Genomic DNA, 17,392 nt, shown 5'->3' with positions numbered 1-17,392 from the left:
CAATAGTGGGTGCAGCTTGGCAAAAGGGGTATCTCTACCTAGCAATATTTCTAATTTTCACAATTGTGTGTTCAATCAGCTATATGTTTTATAAGGCTAATATCAACTACTTACAGAACTCTGGTAGACTGACTAGTCAAGACATAAACAAATAAAATATTTCTAACATTTGTTATTTTAGCTGTAAGAACTTGGCTCACAATTTCTTAACCTTGATAGTGACGATAATGACAATAGTAATAAAGTATATAATTTGTACACCCTTGCATTTGTGTCAGTAATTATATCAGTCTCATGAAAATTAAAGTATTGCATTACATGGCAACTATCCCATCGAATCTTTCTATCGTGCCCAAAAATCATCAAGCTAGAGTTTATCTGGTAAGTCTGAGGAGGAGCAGCACGCACAGTGTGGCTAGAGGGAAAGAGCAGAGAAGGCAGGCCAATGAGAGAGCGCCTGCCTGGTAGAGTAGCAACCAAACAGCATAGGTGACTACACACAACAAGGTAAGAGAGGGTGGTAAACATTGAATGGATCTGGGCATAAGAATACCATGATTTGACTTAAAGATTTAAATTTAACATTCATTTTTGCTCATTTTAGAATATAATATAAGTGCTCAAAAGTAGATCAAGGAGATTGGTGAGGGGAAACCTGAGTTCATCCAAGTAACAGCAAGCGATGGCACAGGCCACGCTACAGTTGAGGCAAAGTCAGAAATTTTGGTGTATTGCAAGGCAAGGCAAATAAGATTTTCATATATAAGGTGTAGAGAAATGAAAATCAAGGAGATATTTGAACCTGAGGTTATACTAGCATTAGAACAATTAAATTATCATCTTTAAGACAGGAAACAACTTGACAGGAAAAGGAACTTATCTTCTGTCATGTTTGATTTGAGATGACACTCAGGAAGTCATCTCAGTAGTCCACAAAATGTTTGCTTCTGAAACTATGAGAGGACAATTCAGGACTTGGTATTTGATGCCAGAAGATTTGATGAGAGCTTCAAACAAGTGTGTGTATTTAGAGATAGAGTACAGAAAGAACAACCCTCAGAAGTTAGGGAGGCGAAAAGGGAAGTCTGAGAAATAACTACTGAAGTAGGAGACGAAAGCAAAGAGGGCCCAGGTCAGAAGCAAATGCGAGCAGCTTTCCAAAGAACAATGACTTGAGACCCTCTGGCAGATCTTAGTGGGTTGGATAAAATGACTGCTGAAAAACAACCATTAGAATTACTGGCCTGGGGGTCAGCAATAAGCAGGACAAAAGCAAGTTTTAGTTTTTGTGTGGAGCTGAGCACCACTGGAGAAGGCTAGAGAGAGAATAAAACAAGAGTTGAAATGCCAAGTGTGTGACTCTTTGAAGTCGGGGAATGGTGATCAGTGATACAAGATGGTAATTAGGTGTCACCAGAGGAGGATATGGAGTCATCAGGGATGTAGGATTTTTAATTAATTAAAACAAATTATAATGCAGGAATGAAGTTAATCCAGAAGAGAAGAAAAGGGAGAGAGGAGGAGGAAGACAAGACAAAGAATTGATAATGCTATAAATGTATATAAGTAATCTAATATAATGTAACTGCATAATAAATGTTAATGTATAAATGTTATGAAGTAAGCGTGTATGGTTTGAGCCAAGCCCAGAAAAGACACAGCAGCTGGATAGAGATGATATCATTATGGAACTTTATTCAAAATTAATAAACCATGTTCAGAATCATGCAAAAGAAATATACAGAGAGTGTATGGTTCAACTGAGATTAAATCATAAGAATGAAAACTCAAAGGTACATCTGAGATATGGAAGGCTACAAATTTACAAAAGTTTTTCAGAAAGAAAAGTCCAAAGATGAAATGAGCTGGTTCGGAAGCTGTGAGTATATAGGGTCTATATGAGACTGTCTATATGACAGTCTATAATGAGAGTTTGAAACCAATGAACAAAATTTTTTCATGCCCAGGCTTTGGTTCTAGCCTCAAACCTTGTGAACATGATAGCGATGGGATCAGTAACTTATGAATTAAAGCCTTATGAATTACAAAGATCCTCCCACTTACCCACTGTCACAGAGTCCTGAGTAGGGAAATCTGTATCTCAATTCAGAATACTCACTCACGATTCAGTTCTCAAAATTTGTTGTCAGAACCAAAAATTTGCTTTAAGAAATCACTTTGTGATGGCAATTCTTGTCAACCTGACGATATCTAGAATTAACTAAAACCCAGTTGGCTGGGTACACAAGTGAGGGAGGTTTTTCTTTAGCAAATCATTTGAAATAGGAAGACCCACCTTTAATCTGGGCCACGTCATCTAGTGGCAGCCTATATAAAGGACATGGAAGAGGGAAGCTCTTGCTCTTTGCCTGCTTGCCCTCACTCTCACTGGCAAATTCATTCTTTCACTGGCATTAAAGCCTACTCCCTTGGTTTTTCTGGTGTATACTGAAGACTAGCTGAGACATCTAGCCTCCTGGACTGAACAACTACTGGATTCTTGGGCCTTCCTGCAGAAAGAATATCATGTGTATTGTATGGATGTATCATCTGTCAATTAAAAAAAAAACTATGGCCTATAGGAAAGGGTTATAATAGAAGATGGGACATCTGGTAGGAGAAAAAATCCTGGGATAGTTCAAAGTGCATGGAATTTGCCTGGGAAGCCATAAAAGAGGAGAGGTGAATAGTACCTGAGCAGAGGTAATCAGCAACGTGGCAGAACTTAGATTAGAATAAATGGGTTATTAAGTTATGAGGTAATCAGGGAACAAGCCTAGCTGTATGGCCTAGGTATTGGTAAATATATTTTCAGTCTGAGTCGTTATTCTGGGAGCTCAGGGCTGGGAGCAAAAAAACCATACAACATCTTCTACTGGTAGACAGCCATTGTTGCAATAGCTGGACCACACCTTTAAGCTGTTTGGTAAATTCTCTGTGTGTGTGGTTTTTTTTTGTGTGTGTGTGTGTATGTGTGTGTGTGTGTGTCTCTGTGTATATAAAATATACATCTAACATTATATATAATGTTATATTATATAAATATTTACATATAATATAAATAATGTTCATTCTATAAGTTCTGCTGCTCTAAGGAATGCTGACTAATACATCCTTCAACTGAAAACACAGCCTCTAGTCTGTCAAATAATCAAATAATCAAATAGTCAAATAATCTCTGTATAAGCCCGTATTTCTAGCTGAAAACCTCCACACATTCTGGACAATGTACACTGGAAATAGAGGGGAGTCAAAACTTAATGTCATGGACACCAGAGATCCCTTTTTCCTTTTTATTTAATTTATTTTTCATGGTATGTCGGGAGCCGCTCCCGCCATTGCAAGATGGCGCCGGCTTCCTGTTTCCTGGTTCTTCTTGCCTGCGCCGCCCTGCAGTTTACGCATGCGCAGCTTTATGCTAATGTGGGTTTAGGCTGCAATCCAATTGCCAGCCATATACTGATGAGGACTCGAGCAGAGCACCAATTACAGACGGACAGGTTGCCTTGCTGGCTATTTAAGCAGAGCACAACCCGGGGTCTGGGTCCTTCACCATCTGCAAGAAAGAGCTGTACAATAAACTTGCCGCTGAAGAAATCCTCGGTTGTTGCGTCGTCCTTATCGGCAAAGGCCGGTCGCGACAAGTGGTGCCGAAACCCGGGAGCCGCCGAACCCCGGAGTGGAGGATCGCTTCGAAGGACCCCGACTGCTCGTCGAGTAAGGATTCAAAGTCAGTGGCGTGAGAACCGCGGTACTTTTCTGCAAGGTATGACTGATTGGATGTGGGGTGGATTGTTTATTGCTTGCTGTTCCATTTACATTTTGTTTTGCTGTCTGTGCCTTAATTGCGGGAAACGAGATAAAGTGTGTGTTTTTCCACCCTGTGATCAACCTTAACGGATTGTAAGCCTCAGGTAGATAACTGAGCCGTCCTTCCCACTCCTGTAGATAAAGGAAGCATGGGAAATCATCCAGTAAAGCCGTTTTTAGAAGCGGTGCACGTATTACTTAAGGAGAAGGATTTAAAAATTTCGAGGTATGTGCTCCGTAATTTTATTAAGGAAGTGGATCGGGTGGCTCCTTGGTTTCAAATATCGGGCAACCTGACTACGGGTTGTTGGGACAAGTTAGGCCATGACTTAGAAGAAGAGAAAGAGAAGGGAACATTGAGGCCAGGGACTTTTCCTATCTACAAGTTGATTAAATCATGTTTGAAAGATGAGAAATGCAAAGACAAAGTGAAAGAAGGGCAGAGGGTGTTGGCAGATCATCAAGACAGTCTATCCGAAGCAGAAAAGGGAATTAAGACCGGTAAATCCCCTAAGGATGGGACCAAAGAAGATAAGGCTAAAGCGCCGAAGGCGCGAAAGCTAGTTAAGAAGTCAAAGAAACCAAAACAGACTGGTAGCAAGGAAAAGAAGAGTGGTGCCCCGCTGTATCCCAGTTTAGCGGAGTTTCAGAATTTGAAAGTCGCCTCGTCATCGAGCGAGCCGGAGTCTACAGAGAGCGAAAACAGCTCTTCTGAGAATCAACAAACTGATGAGGAGTCAGGGCTCGACCCTGACGAGCAGGCAGAGTTGGATGAGGAAGCAGCTAAATATGAGGAAGGGCGTTACCGCCCGGATCCGCCACCATATGTGGCCTATGCTGGCACTTCCGGGTTCTCCATGCGGAAGTCAGCCACTAAAAAACCCAAATCCGCAGAGACAAAATTTTCCCTGATATCAGAAAAAGAGAGGAAGCGGATTAAAACCGCGTTCCCAATCTGGGAGGACGCTCAGAATAATAGACATCATTCTCCTTTAGATCTTAAACAGTTGAAGGCATTAGCAGAAGCAGTCCAGACATATGGCGTCAGTGCCTCCTTTACAGTGGCGCTGATAGAAAGACTGGCTGACAATGCCATGACTCCAGACGATTGGTACAATACTGTAAGAGCCTGTCTGACTATGGGGCAATATTTAGACTGGAAGTCCATCTTTCACGAGCTGTGCTCAGCTCAAGCTAATCAAAATATAGCCAATCAACGGCCTCAATGGAATTATGATATGCTTACTGGACAAGGCCAGTGGGTAGTTAATCAGACCTTATACCCACCTGAAGTATATGAACAAATACCGGTAACAAATCAAGGCTTGGCAGCAGCTGTGCTCTCTGCTCTTATTACTCCTTACACTAGCCATCAAGTACAGGTGCTATGCTCCACTCTAGATGTATGGGCTGTGTTACGATGCACCTACTCCGGCAACATTGATAATCATTAAAGGACCGGATCCTATTTTAATAAGATCCAGGGGAGCTGTTTGTGTTTTTCCGCAGGATCAAGAAAATCCGATTTGGGTTCCAGCGCGGCTGACCAGAGTGGTCAAGCAAGATGAGCCTGATCTTAACCCTGATCTTGATCTTGAGCGGAGTGCAGATGAACCTGGAGGTGGAGACCCAGGAGATTCCACTAATGACTCCATGGGACTACCTTATTTGCCAATGTCTATCTTCTGCCTTTTCCTATTTTAAGGAGTGGGTTGGCGTGGGAATATTTGGAGTGTTGCTACTGGCTGGACTGTTTCTCTGTTTTTGGCTGCTCTGCCGTTTTAAGAGACAACAACATCTTAAAAATGTGGCCATGGTGCGGGCTATGCTGGCTGTGGAACAGGGGGCATCTCCCCAAGTTTGGCTTAACATGCTCAGTCGTTGAGACACTGTCTGAACTTATAGCACCCCTGAAGGGCACAAGTTCCCATTGCACCAGGATGCTGTTCAAGACAGACTTCTGCACCTCCCAGGGCTCAGGTTCCCATTGCACGGGACTCAAGGTGCAGAGGGTCTCTTACACTGTGTAAACTCCTTGATCGCTGATGCTGTTGGCTCAGCAGGCTGATCGGTAACCTCATGGTGTGTTATTTTTCTGATTGAGATGGCCTTTAATATATATAAAAGGGGGAGATGTCGGGAGCCGCTCCCGCCATTGCAAGATGGCGCCGGCTTCCTGTTTCCTGGTTCTTCTTGCCTGCGCCGCCCTGCAGTTTACGCATGCGCAGCTTTATGCTAATGTGGGTTTAGGCTGCAATCCAATTGCCAGCCATATACTGATGAGGACTCGAGCAGAGCACCAATTACAGACGGACAGGTTGCCTTGCTGGCTATTTAAGCAGAGCACAACCCGGGGTCTGGGTCCTTCACCATCTGCAAGAAAGAGCTGTACAATAAACTTGCCGCTGAAGAAATCCTCGGTTGTTGCGTCGTCCTTATCGGCAAAGGCCGGTCGTGACAATGGTACACTAAGGTTAGACAATAAAGCAGTAAGGTACATGGAGCTAAAACTCTAGCAAGACTCTGGATAAATAGATCACAGAACGGATCCAAGGCAATTAATGGAAAATCAGTGGCCCAAGGGTATAGACTTCCATATTATGAATGTTAACCCACAAAAGACTGATCGTCCTTCAACCTCACATCTGTGCAACACGTTCAAAGTCCTGCTGTAAAACATTTGAAAACTGATATACGACGACTTCAACAGTCACCCAAGAAAGCAAAGTAGTTGTTGAGTCTCTTTGGATGGGTGACTCAATGAAACAAAGCATGGACTTGTTGCTGAACAGAATTCAGAAGCCATAGAACACAACATTTACTGCCTGCAGCACACAGTGCAAAATAAACATCAAAGAAATTGGAAAATATGGCCTACTCTCAAGAAAAAGACAATAAACAGATACCAACCCACAGCTTATCAAATGCTGGAATCATCCCATGACCTGATTTAGCAGCTGTTTTAACTTTGTCCCATAAGGTTAAAAGCGTGTTCTCAAAATGAACGAGAAGACATGAGATCTCGGCAGAGAAATAGAAACCTTCGGCAGCAAGCTCACAACTGTTCCAAGTACTGACAACAGGTAACTGGTGAGTGCTCATGCTGAACTGGGCATCCATGTCATACCTCACAGGGCCCAGAGAACATGAGAAGAAGAGGTAGAGGAGTACAAGAGTCAGAGCATGCTGAGGAGTGCTTCTGAACTCTATCTTCCTGATAGGGTCATTGCAATAATGAACACACAGCAGCTGGGGTTGGCAACACATGACTTGCATAGATCTGGGCCCTTCATCATCCCCTCATGCATAGAATAGAGGTTCCTGAGATGCCACCCATGTCTGAGACACTATAAGCTCATTGTTTCCAGGTGAGGAGTTGTCATTTTCTTTACTGGTGTAGCTCCAGCTAATTGGCTCATGTTCCAGGACATAACCTCCTGTCTATGCTCATACAAAGAACCATTGCTAAACTCAGTGGGTCATAAGAGTAGAAGGGAGACTAGTTTGAAGGAAGGGTTGGGAAGGTAGTAAGAGAGGGTGATGGAGGCAAATATGATCACAATACATTGTTTACAAGCCTGAAATCATCAGAAATGAAAAGAAAACATCTTTCAAGAGCTGAACATTAGAGGAAAATGGAGTGATGAAATCCTCTATGTATTTTAGGAGAAAATATCTAATATGATTAAAAGATCAAAAAAAGAATAGATCTGAAGAAGTAATGTGAAGTATCAGAAAATCTAGTAAGTATATCATCAGAGTCTCAGAAGGAGAAAAGAGAAAGGAAGATGAAGGAGTGAAAATAGGTTTAAATTTAGAATGGCCAAAAGCGTCCCAGGATAAAATGTAAATGCTGAAGATGTCCATGACCCCCCCACAACACCCCAATAAAAGACACATTCAAAGACAATCCCCTGTAAACATATCACAGCCCAAACTGCAACCCTGAAAGGTATGAAGGAAAACTTGAAATATGTCAGGAAAAAAAGAAGGAAAAAGCACCCCAAGTACAGAAACGGCACAGCACAGATAAAAACAAATCTCTCATTAGAAACCACGAAGGCCACAGACATCTATCTCTGTCCTTAAGACACTGGAATTAAATTAGATGCAGATTCTACATCAAGTGAGACATATCTTTGGAAATCAAACTAAAATAACATTCTTTGAGACATAAAACCAGAAAAATATGTCACTCTAAGAAATTCTCAATACATTTCTCCAGGCTGAACAGAAATATATTCATAGAAAAAAAAAAATATATATATATATTGAATCAGACGAAAAGCATTGAAACTGCTCAGTGTCTGGAAAGATGAACTTTTATAAAATACGGTGCATTGCTTAGAGCGAAACTCCCAACATCTACTTGTGTAATTATCAAGGTAGACAGCTCTGACCTTATACACTGACGATTACATACGTGAAGTATCTATGATTATACGTGTAGTTGCATTATTAAAAAACTGTGCAATCATAATGTTTCTAATTCGACCCAAGATGGTACAATATTCCTTACAAGTAACTTGGTAAGCTTTGGGGTTTCTATCGCTGTCCCTGAAAACATCCTATCTGGGGCTGATGGGACGGCGCAGAAGGCAAGTGTGCTCGGCAGCAAGCCTGAGCTTTGGTCTTAAGACCCACTTAGTGGGAGGAGAGAGCTATTGCAAACTGTCCTCACACACACACACACACGTGACACAGCATGTGTGAGCCCCCACATGCAAACATACATGCACGCATGTAAATAAATATATACATTTTAAAAAACAATAAAAATCATGTTTTAGACATGTAATGATATGTAACTAGAATGCTAGTGAAGTCAAACAACACATAAATTAAGAAATGATGTAAAAACTATTCTAGTAACCCAAGAAGGCAGACAGAGAAAGGAAGTATAAAAAGAAAATTAATTAACAAATATATATTGATAATGTAAGCATATAGTTACATTAAATGTTACTGACACAAAAACCTAATTAAAAGTCAGAACTGAACAAAGTAAATAAGAAAAGTACCACTGCCATAAGAAACCATTTAGAAGACATGCGTTTAATATGAAGACAGAGATTAGTCTAAAGAAAATAGATGGAGCATGATGCAAGAAGTCAGAAAATGAAGACTAGAGAGACAGTATTCACATGAGATGAAGAGACCTTATGACAGAGAGTATGCCCAGATAAAAACACACTGCCTAATGATAAATGAGAATAATTCATCAGGGTGACATAGCAGCACGATTATGTATACACAAAACAAAAAGGAATCGATATTTAGGCACTTAAAAAAAAACTTGCAAAAAAAAAAAAAAAACAAAACAAATAAGCCAAGCACTGCCATCATCAGACTAGAAGATATTAAAATTATCAGTAACCAATAAGATTGAAGAAGAATCAGAATAAAACATATAAATATTTAAGCTATCCTGTTAGACACCTTGACTTAACTGATATGTATAGAGCATTATACCCAATGGGAGCAGAGAGGATGCTCTTTCTACGTACACATGGCATAGTTACCATGTGGTTGGCATTTTTAAAAAAAAAAATCTAAAAATGGTAAGAGACTGATACGTTACAGCAGGATTCTAGAGGATTATTTCAGAAAATGTGGAATAAAATTATATATCACTAGCAACACGCTATCTTGAAAAACTTCAAATATTAGAATACAAAATTCACGCCCCTAAGTAGTTATGGATGGAATGCAGGAAAAGCCATAACTGAAGTCTACGATGTGTGTATCGGATAACAAGTGCCATGTATTAAGTGTGAGATTCACAAAGCAAAACTCAGAGCTGAACTGTTTTAGACATTTATCTTGGAAAAAGAAAAACATCTCAATTGATTATTTAAAGTTCTAATGAAAACTTTAGAACAGCAAGAATGAAAGCCAAAATAAGCAGAAAGAATGGAACGCTGATTAGGAATCAATACCAAAAAAAAAAAAAAGGACACAGAGAAAATGAGCAAAGAAGAAAAATGATTTCCTGAAAAAACTGGTAAAATTCCTGAGCTCCTACACTGAGCAGGATACAGGAGCAAACAAGTGAAAGGAGCAAGAGTCTGTAAAAAGATAAGTAATGTTACGGATTTTAGGAGGACAATAGTGTTCCGGGGGGGGGGGGGGGGATGGGAATCAGTAAATCTGACAAATGGTGAAATGCAAAACCACCTTGAAGAGTACTTCTTCTGTAAATGTTCCCCAACGGCCAAAACTATGATTATCCTCACAGTGATTAAAGAAAATAAAATTTTATTTTTTAAGAAAATATTTTTATTTATTTTTTATTTTATTTTATTTTATTTTATTTATATTTTTTAAGAAAAAAATGTCAACAGCAATATAAGAATCAGTCACAGATGGTTTTGCTAGTCAATCCTATTAAAATTTCAGGGAATGGGGGAGCCACTTTTTCATTAACATTTTAGCAGTAAAGGGGCACAGTGCTGCCAAACCCACTGTCTGAAGTCCACAGATAGCATCCCTTACACAGACATGCGAGGAGCCCTCAAAACACCAGAGAACACAACCTGTACAGAGAGTGTATGAGGAGGGCTTCTGCATCACGTGCCATCGATGAGATGCAAATTAAAACCCAGGAAAACAGAACAAAACCCACCCTGGTGTCTTTCACCAGTGCACCGATATCATTCCTGAGAGCCCTGTCCCTTGGCATCATCACCTCTCCTAGACCTCACCTCTGTGTACCATCGATCGATTTCAGCACACGAGTGTGGTGAGGACATAAACGTTCAGTTTCTTGTAGGGAGGCCAGGCATATGCATGTATAGGAGATATGTGGGAAGCCTGTACCTTCTGCTCAACTTTTTGTGAGCCCAAAACTGTTCTAAAAATAGACTCTATTTAAAACCAAGGTTCTATAAAGGTACAGTCATGAAGACAGCTTGAGTGAGTGAACAGTTAAAGAGATAACAAAATTGGGGCATAAATATGCCCAGAAATACACAGCTAATAAGACAACTGAATCGAAGAAGAAACTTTTATTAAACGTAACTAGAACAAATGGTTTGTCCAGTTACCATAAAAAAATTAACATTAAACTTTCTTGCCACAAGGCTTAACGATCAAGACAGATCATGGACTGTGCAAGCTTTCCATCCCTGTAACACAATATCCAAGACAGTCAGCTTATAACCAACCATGGGAGGTTTTGTCTCAGTTTTAGAGTTCTCAGTCCAGACTGACTGGCTGCTTTACCTGGGCTGTGATAAGGAAGGACAAAATCAAATTTTAAAAAGTCTAGAAGCACATAGAGATCACTCAAAGAAACATGGGAAATGATACACAAACCTGTTCTTCCCTGGCAGACCTGAAACCGAACGACTGGCAGCGCACAGGGTAGTCCCGTGGAGAGATGAAGGCCGCAAACCTTGCAGGTGGGAAGACAAAGCAAAACAGCCCATCACTTTCTTCAAAAGCGAAACATACACACGCGCGGCCCAGCCACACCATTCCTGAAATTCACTTCAGGAAATGAAAATATATGGCTGCACAAAAAGTCTTGCACAAGAATACTTATTCAGCTTCATTCGTAATAATCCTAAACTAGAAAATCTGAATGTCGGGCCTGAAGAGATGGCTCAGAGGTTAAGAGTACCCACCGCTTTTTCAGAGGTCCTGAGTTCAATTTCCAGCAACCACATGGTGGCTCACAGCCATCTATAACGAGATCTGGTGCCCTCTTCTGGCGTGCAGGTGTACATGCAGACACAACATTGTATACATAATAAATAAATAAATCTTTTACAAAAATAAAAGAAAACCTGAATGTCTACAGAAGTGTGGAGAAAGCATATGTGTGTAAACCATGTAAAGCTACTCGGATCTAAAAGGAATAAAATATTAACATGTACAACAAATGATGACCCTCAAATCATTACACTGGGGAACTGAGAGACGGTAAGTGAAAAGGTACATTTACGATCCCACTTATAAACACGTGCATATGAGTCAGTCATTTCCCAGGAATGGGATTCCAGAAAGGGATGGTAAGGAAGGCTTTGGGAAATGGGAATGATTTTATCCTATGAGTGGGAATGGTAACCGATGGGTGGATGTATGTATTTGGCAATTTGTTCTAGAAAACTATCTTTCAATAAAGTTGTAAAAGGCCTGTAAATGTTCTATCTCTGCCCCCCAAAAATGTAATTTAGGCTAACCAAGAACAGAAAAATAAATACATTGGGTCTGGCAAAATAGCCAAAACAAATCCTGGGAGGTGGGAGACTTTCCGGCTTCTCCCAGCTAGATAAACACAGTGAAGCCATATGGAGGAAGTGTGCCAGGCCAGTCCTTTCCTCTGTGCTCCACTTTCCCTGGGAAGGGCCATTCGCTTTAGGTTTCCAACAGGAACACTCTGGTCATGACTGGCTCTCCAGTTAGAATCACTGGTGGACACATAAACAAACTGAAGGAGAAAAACCACATGATCATCTCCTTAGATGCTGAAAAAGCATTTGACAAAGTCCAACACCCATTCATGTTTAAAGTCTTGGAGAGATCAGGGATACAAGGCACATATCTAATCATAGCAATATACAGCAAGCCTATAGCCAACATCAAACTCAATGGAGAGAAACTTAAATCAATCCCACTGAAATCAGGGACAAGATAAGGCTGCCCACTCTCTCCATACCTCTTCAACATAGTACTTGAAGTCCTAGCCAGAGCAATAAGACAACTAAAGGAGATCAAGGGGATACAAATCGGAAAGGAAGGGGTCAAAGTGTCACTATTCGCAGATGAGCAACCCCAAAAATTCAACCAGAGAACTCCTCCAGCTGATAAACACCTTCAGCAAAGTGGCAGGATACAAAATCAACTCAAAAAAATCAGAAGCCCTCCTGTATACCAAAGACAAAAGGGCCAAGAAAGAAATTAGGGAAACAACACCCTTCACAATAGCTACTAATAACATAAAGTACCTTAGGGTGACACTAACCAAGCAAGTGAAAGACCTGTTTGAGAAAAACTTCAAGTCTCTGAAGAAAGAAATTGAAGAAGATATCAGAAGATGGAAAGATCTCCCATGCTCATGGATTGGTAGGATTACCATTGTGAAAATGGCCATCCTGCCAAAAGCAATCTACAGATTCAATGCAATTCCCATCAAAATACCAACTCAATTCTTTACAGACCTTGAAAAAAAGATTTTCAGCTTCATATGGAGAAACAAAAAACCCAGAATCTCCAAAACAATCCTGTACAACAACAGATCATCTAGGGGTATCTCCATCCCCGATCTCAAGTTGTACTACAGAGCAATAGTAATAAAAACTGCATGGTATTGGCATAAAAACAAAAAGGAGAATCAATGGAACCACATAGAAGACCCAGAAATAAACCCACACACCTATGAATACTCAATTTTTGACAAAGAAGCCAAAACCATTCAATGGAAAAAAGACAGCATCTTCAACAAATGGTGCTAGTCTAACCGGATGTCTACATGCAGAAAAATGAAAATAGATCCATATTTATCACCCTGCACAAAACTAAAGTCCAAGTGGATCAAAGACCTCAACATAAAACCAGATACTCTAAATCTGTTAGAAGAAAAAGTGGGGAACAGCCTAGAACTCATTGGCACAGGAGACAACTTACTGAAAAGAACACCAACAGCACAGGCTCTAAGAGCAACAATCAATAAATGGGACCTCATGAAACTGAAAAGCTTCTGTAAAGCAAAGGACACCGTCATCAAAACAAAGCGACTGCCTACAGATTGGGAAAGAATCTTCACTAACCCTTTATCTGACCGAGGACTAATATCCAGTATATACAAAGAACTAAAGAAGCTGAAAAGCAGCAAACCAAGAAATCCAATTAAAAAATGGAGAACAGAGCTAAACAGAGAATTCTCTGTAGAGGAATATCGAATGGCAGAGAAACACTTAAAGAAATGCTCAACCTCATTAGCCATCAGGGAAATGCAAATCAAAACGACCCTGAGATTTCACCTCACACCCATCAGAATGGCCAAGATGAAAAACTCAAGGGACAACACATGCTGGAGAGGTTGTGGAGAAAGGGGAACCCTCCTCCACTGCTGGTGGGAATGCAAACTGGTACAACCACTTTGGAAATCTATCTGGCGCTTTCTCAGACAATTAGGAATAGTGCTTCCTCAAGACCCAGCTATACCACTGCTAGGTATATACCCAAACTTTGCTCAAGTACACAAAAGGGATACTTGCTCAACCATGTTTATAGCAGATTTATTTGTAATAGCCAGAACCTGGAAACAACCCAGATGTCCATCAACGGAGGAATGGGTACAGAAATTGTGGTATTTTTACACAATGGAATACTACTCAGCAATCAAAAAGGAGGAAATCATGAAATTTGCAGGCAAATGGTGGGATCTAGAAAAGATCATTCTGAGTGAAATATCCCAGAAGGAGAAAGACAAACACGGTATATACTCACTTATAGAGACCTATAAGATATGACAAACATAATGAAATCTATATACCTAAAAAAGATAATCAAGAGAGCGGACATGGGGTAAGATGATCAATTCTCATTTAGAAAGATAGATGGGATGTGCATTGAACGTATTGCAGGAGTCTACTGAGCACATCTGAAAGACTCTAACTAGCAGTGTTTTCAAGGCAGATACAAAGACTCATGACCAAACCTTCGGCAGAGTACAGGGAATCATATGAAAGAAGGGGAGTTAGTCTGATGGGGAAAGGATAGGAGCTCCACAAGGACCAAATATATCTGGGCACAGGGTCTTTTCAGAGACTGACATTCAACCAAGGACCATGTATGGATATAACCTAGAACCTCTGCTCAGATGTAACCTGTAGTAGCTCAGTAACCAATTGGTTTCCCATAGTGAGGGGAACAAGGACTATTTCTAACAGAAACTCAATGACTGGCTCTTTGACCTCCCCACCCCTCAAGGGAGGAGCAGTCTTGTTAGGCCACAGAGGATGGCTTTGCAGCCAGTCCTGAAGATACCTGATAAAACAGGGTCGGATGAATGGGGAGGAGGTCCCCCCTATCAGTGGACTTGGAAAGGGGCACGGTGGAGATGAGGGAGGGAGGGTTGGGTTGGGAGGAAATGAGGGAACGAGACACGGCTGGGATACAGAGTTAATAAAATGTAACTGATAAGAAAAAATAAAATTAAGTAAAAACAAACAAACAAACAAAAAAAGAATCACTGGTGGAAATGTAGCTAAGCTGGAAGGCAAGGCATCATTTCCCTGCAGCGGGAAAAAGTCACTGTCGAAACTCTCAGCTCATCTGCTGACTGTACAGATGTTAACTTTATTGAACTGAAAGGCTTCTCTTCCCTCTCCTCCCTCTTCACATTGTCTGGGTAATACTTCAGCTAATAAACGACCTATTTCATGTTTGCAATCAATCAAGTAAATGTATCAAAAATCTGCAACAAAACAGAAATAACAATGGCAGTGGTAATTCCTGCTGCCCTGTGAGGAGCTAGAACATGTTTTAGGGCTGTGAAGAAGGTTTAGTGGTGAAGTGAAAGGAACAGAATTCAGTCCCGCAGCACCCATGGCTTGCTGCTGAGAGGGTGTGGCAGCCTGCCTGTAATCTCAGCCTCAAAAGGCAAAGCCAGAGGATTCCCGGGGCAAACTGCCTGGCTAGGCTGCTTGAATCAGAGATCGTGGAGTTCAGAGGAGAGCCCCTGTCTCAAATATGTTATGTCAAACACTTGACATCATCTCTTGCCTCCATAGACAAGTACACACACAAGGACAGCGACACAGGAGAAAATGCGTATATGCATAGGAATGCCACAAAGATATACATAAAAAGTGTTTTAATTTTGTCACTGTCTTTCATTGACTTGTTAGAGTAAACAAAAGATATTTGCATACAGTGCTAGCATGTATGACTAAGACATTGAGACTCCCAAGAAAACAGTGGCCAGGAACCAAACAGCCTGAAATCATTTAAATTTGTATTTTTCTGAAAAAAGGCACCACAAAGATTTACACGAACTCTGTGTTAGAATTCAGCACATTGATGCGATAAACAAATGGCTTTTATTGACATGCTAATTATGTCTACAGTATATATTCCTCATCCCCGGCAGGACATGTCAATCCTGTTAATGAAGAGGACAAAAATAGCTTAAAGACTAAACATAAAATAATTAATGGAAATAATTGTACCAGTGTTCATGACTAGTGTGTGTCCCTACGGATGTGGAGCTGCTGGCTGTGTTCCTAAGATCACCTAACGAAGCAATAATCAACAACATACCTAGACCTCCCAGATGTGGCTTATGGCCTATTGAATCTTTCTGGTTTGGTTCAATGCTGCATTGTAGGAATGGTGAGAATCCATGCAAAGCTACGGTGTGCCATGTTGTGAGAGTGGACTAGAAAATCCCAACCCTAAGTGGAGGCACAAATGTGAAGGAAAACTATGAGAGTGCCTACACATCTGAAACCTTTGCCCAGATGGAAGGAAATTCTCGGAAGACTACATGCAAATGGCTAGGGCACACTTTTTAAAGTCTGCAACCTCATTAGCTGTCATGAGAATCTAAGTTCAAGCTACTTTAAGCTTCTACCTCACTCTGCTCAGAATGGGCATCATCAGGGACACAATAGTCAAATGTGCTTGTGTGGACCCGGTGAAGGGAGAACTCCAGTCAGTGAGAGTACGAGGTAGTGAACCTGCTCTGGAAATAAGTACTGAGAGTTCTCAAAAGCTAGAAATAGAACTGCCACATAATCCAGGTTTACCACTCCCAGGAATACATCCAAAGAGCTCTACATTCTACACAAATGCCCGTTCATCCATGCTCATTGCTGGTCTATTCATAGCAGCCAGGAGATGGAATTGACCTAGATGTCCATCAAAAAATGAATGGAGAATGAAGATGTAGTACATATACATAATAGAATATTACTCAACTGTCAACAAACAACAAAATTATGAAATTTGGGGAAAAATGAATGGAACTGAAAAAAAAAATTATATGGAGTAACTCAGGGCCAGAAAGTCAACCACCTTAGGTTTGTTCTCATATGCTGATCCTAGTTTCAAATATTTTGTTTTGTATCTTTAACCAGGATTACTGATAAAGCTGGGAAAATAGAAATAAGTTTTAGGGGGAGTGCAAAGTATGGATGAAAGAAAAGTAGCAAGGTTAATGCCTGAGAGCAGAAGGGCCTAAGCAGAGAAAGGTACAGGAGTATGGAAGAAATCAGCTTGAGAAGGGAAGGAATAACCCCAAAAAAGGAGATGGGAAAAGCCATCTATAAGCCTATTAGCTCTCAACTCAGCTTAAAACAATAACAACAACAAAAAAAAAATGTGTCACAATAGCAGGAAACACACAAGTGAAAGAATGGGCAGGAATGGGGATGAGGAAATGTGGGGAAGGAGAGAGTAGTGGGTAGCTTAAGAAAAACCTTTAATCTCAGCACTCAGAAGACAGAGGCAAGTAGATCTCTGAGTTTGAGGCCAGCCTGGTCTACCAAGTGAGTTCCGGCACAGCCAGGGCTACACAGATAAAGCTTGTCTCAAAAAAAAAAAAAAAAAAAAAAAAAAAAAAAAAAAAAAA

This window comes from Psammomys obesus, unplaced genomic scaffold (assembly GCF_907164565.1).
Source record: "Psammomys obesus unplaced genomic scaffold, mPsaObe1.curated_primary_1811, whole genome shotgun sequence".
In the NCBI taxonomy this organism is placed as follows: Eukaryota; Metazoa; Chordata; class Mammalia; order Rodentia; family Muridae; genus Psammomys; species Psammomys obesus.
The sequence above is the reverse complement of the archived record's forward strand: the minus strand, read 5'-3'. Positions refer to the sequence as shown.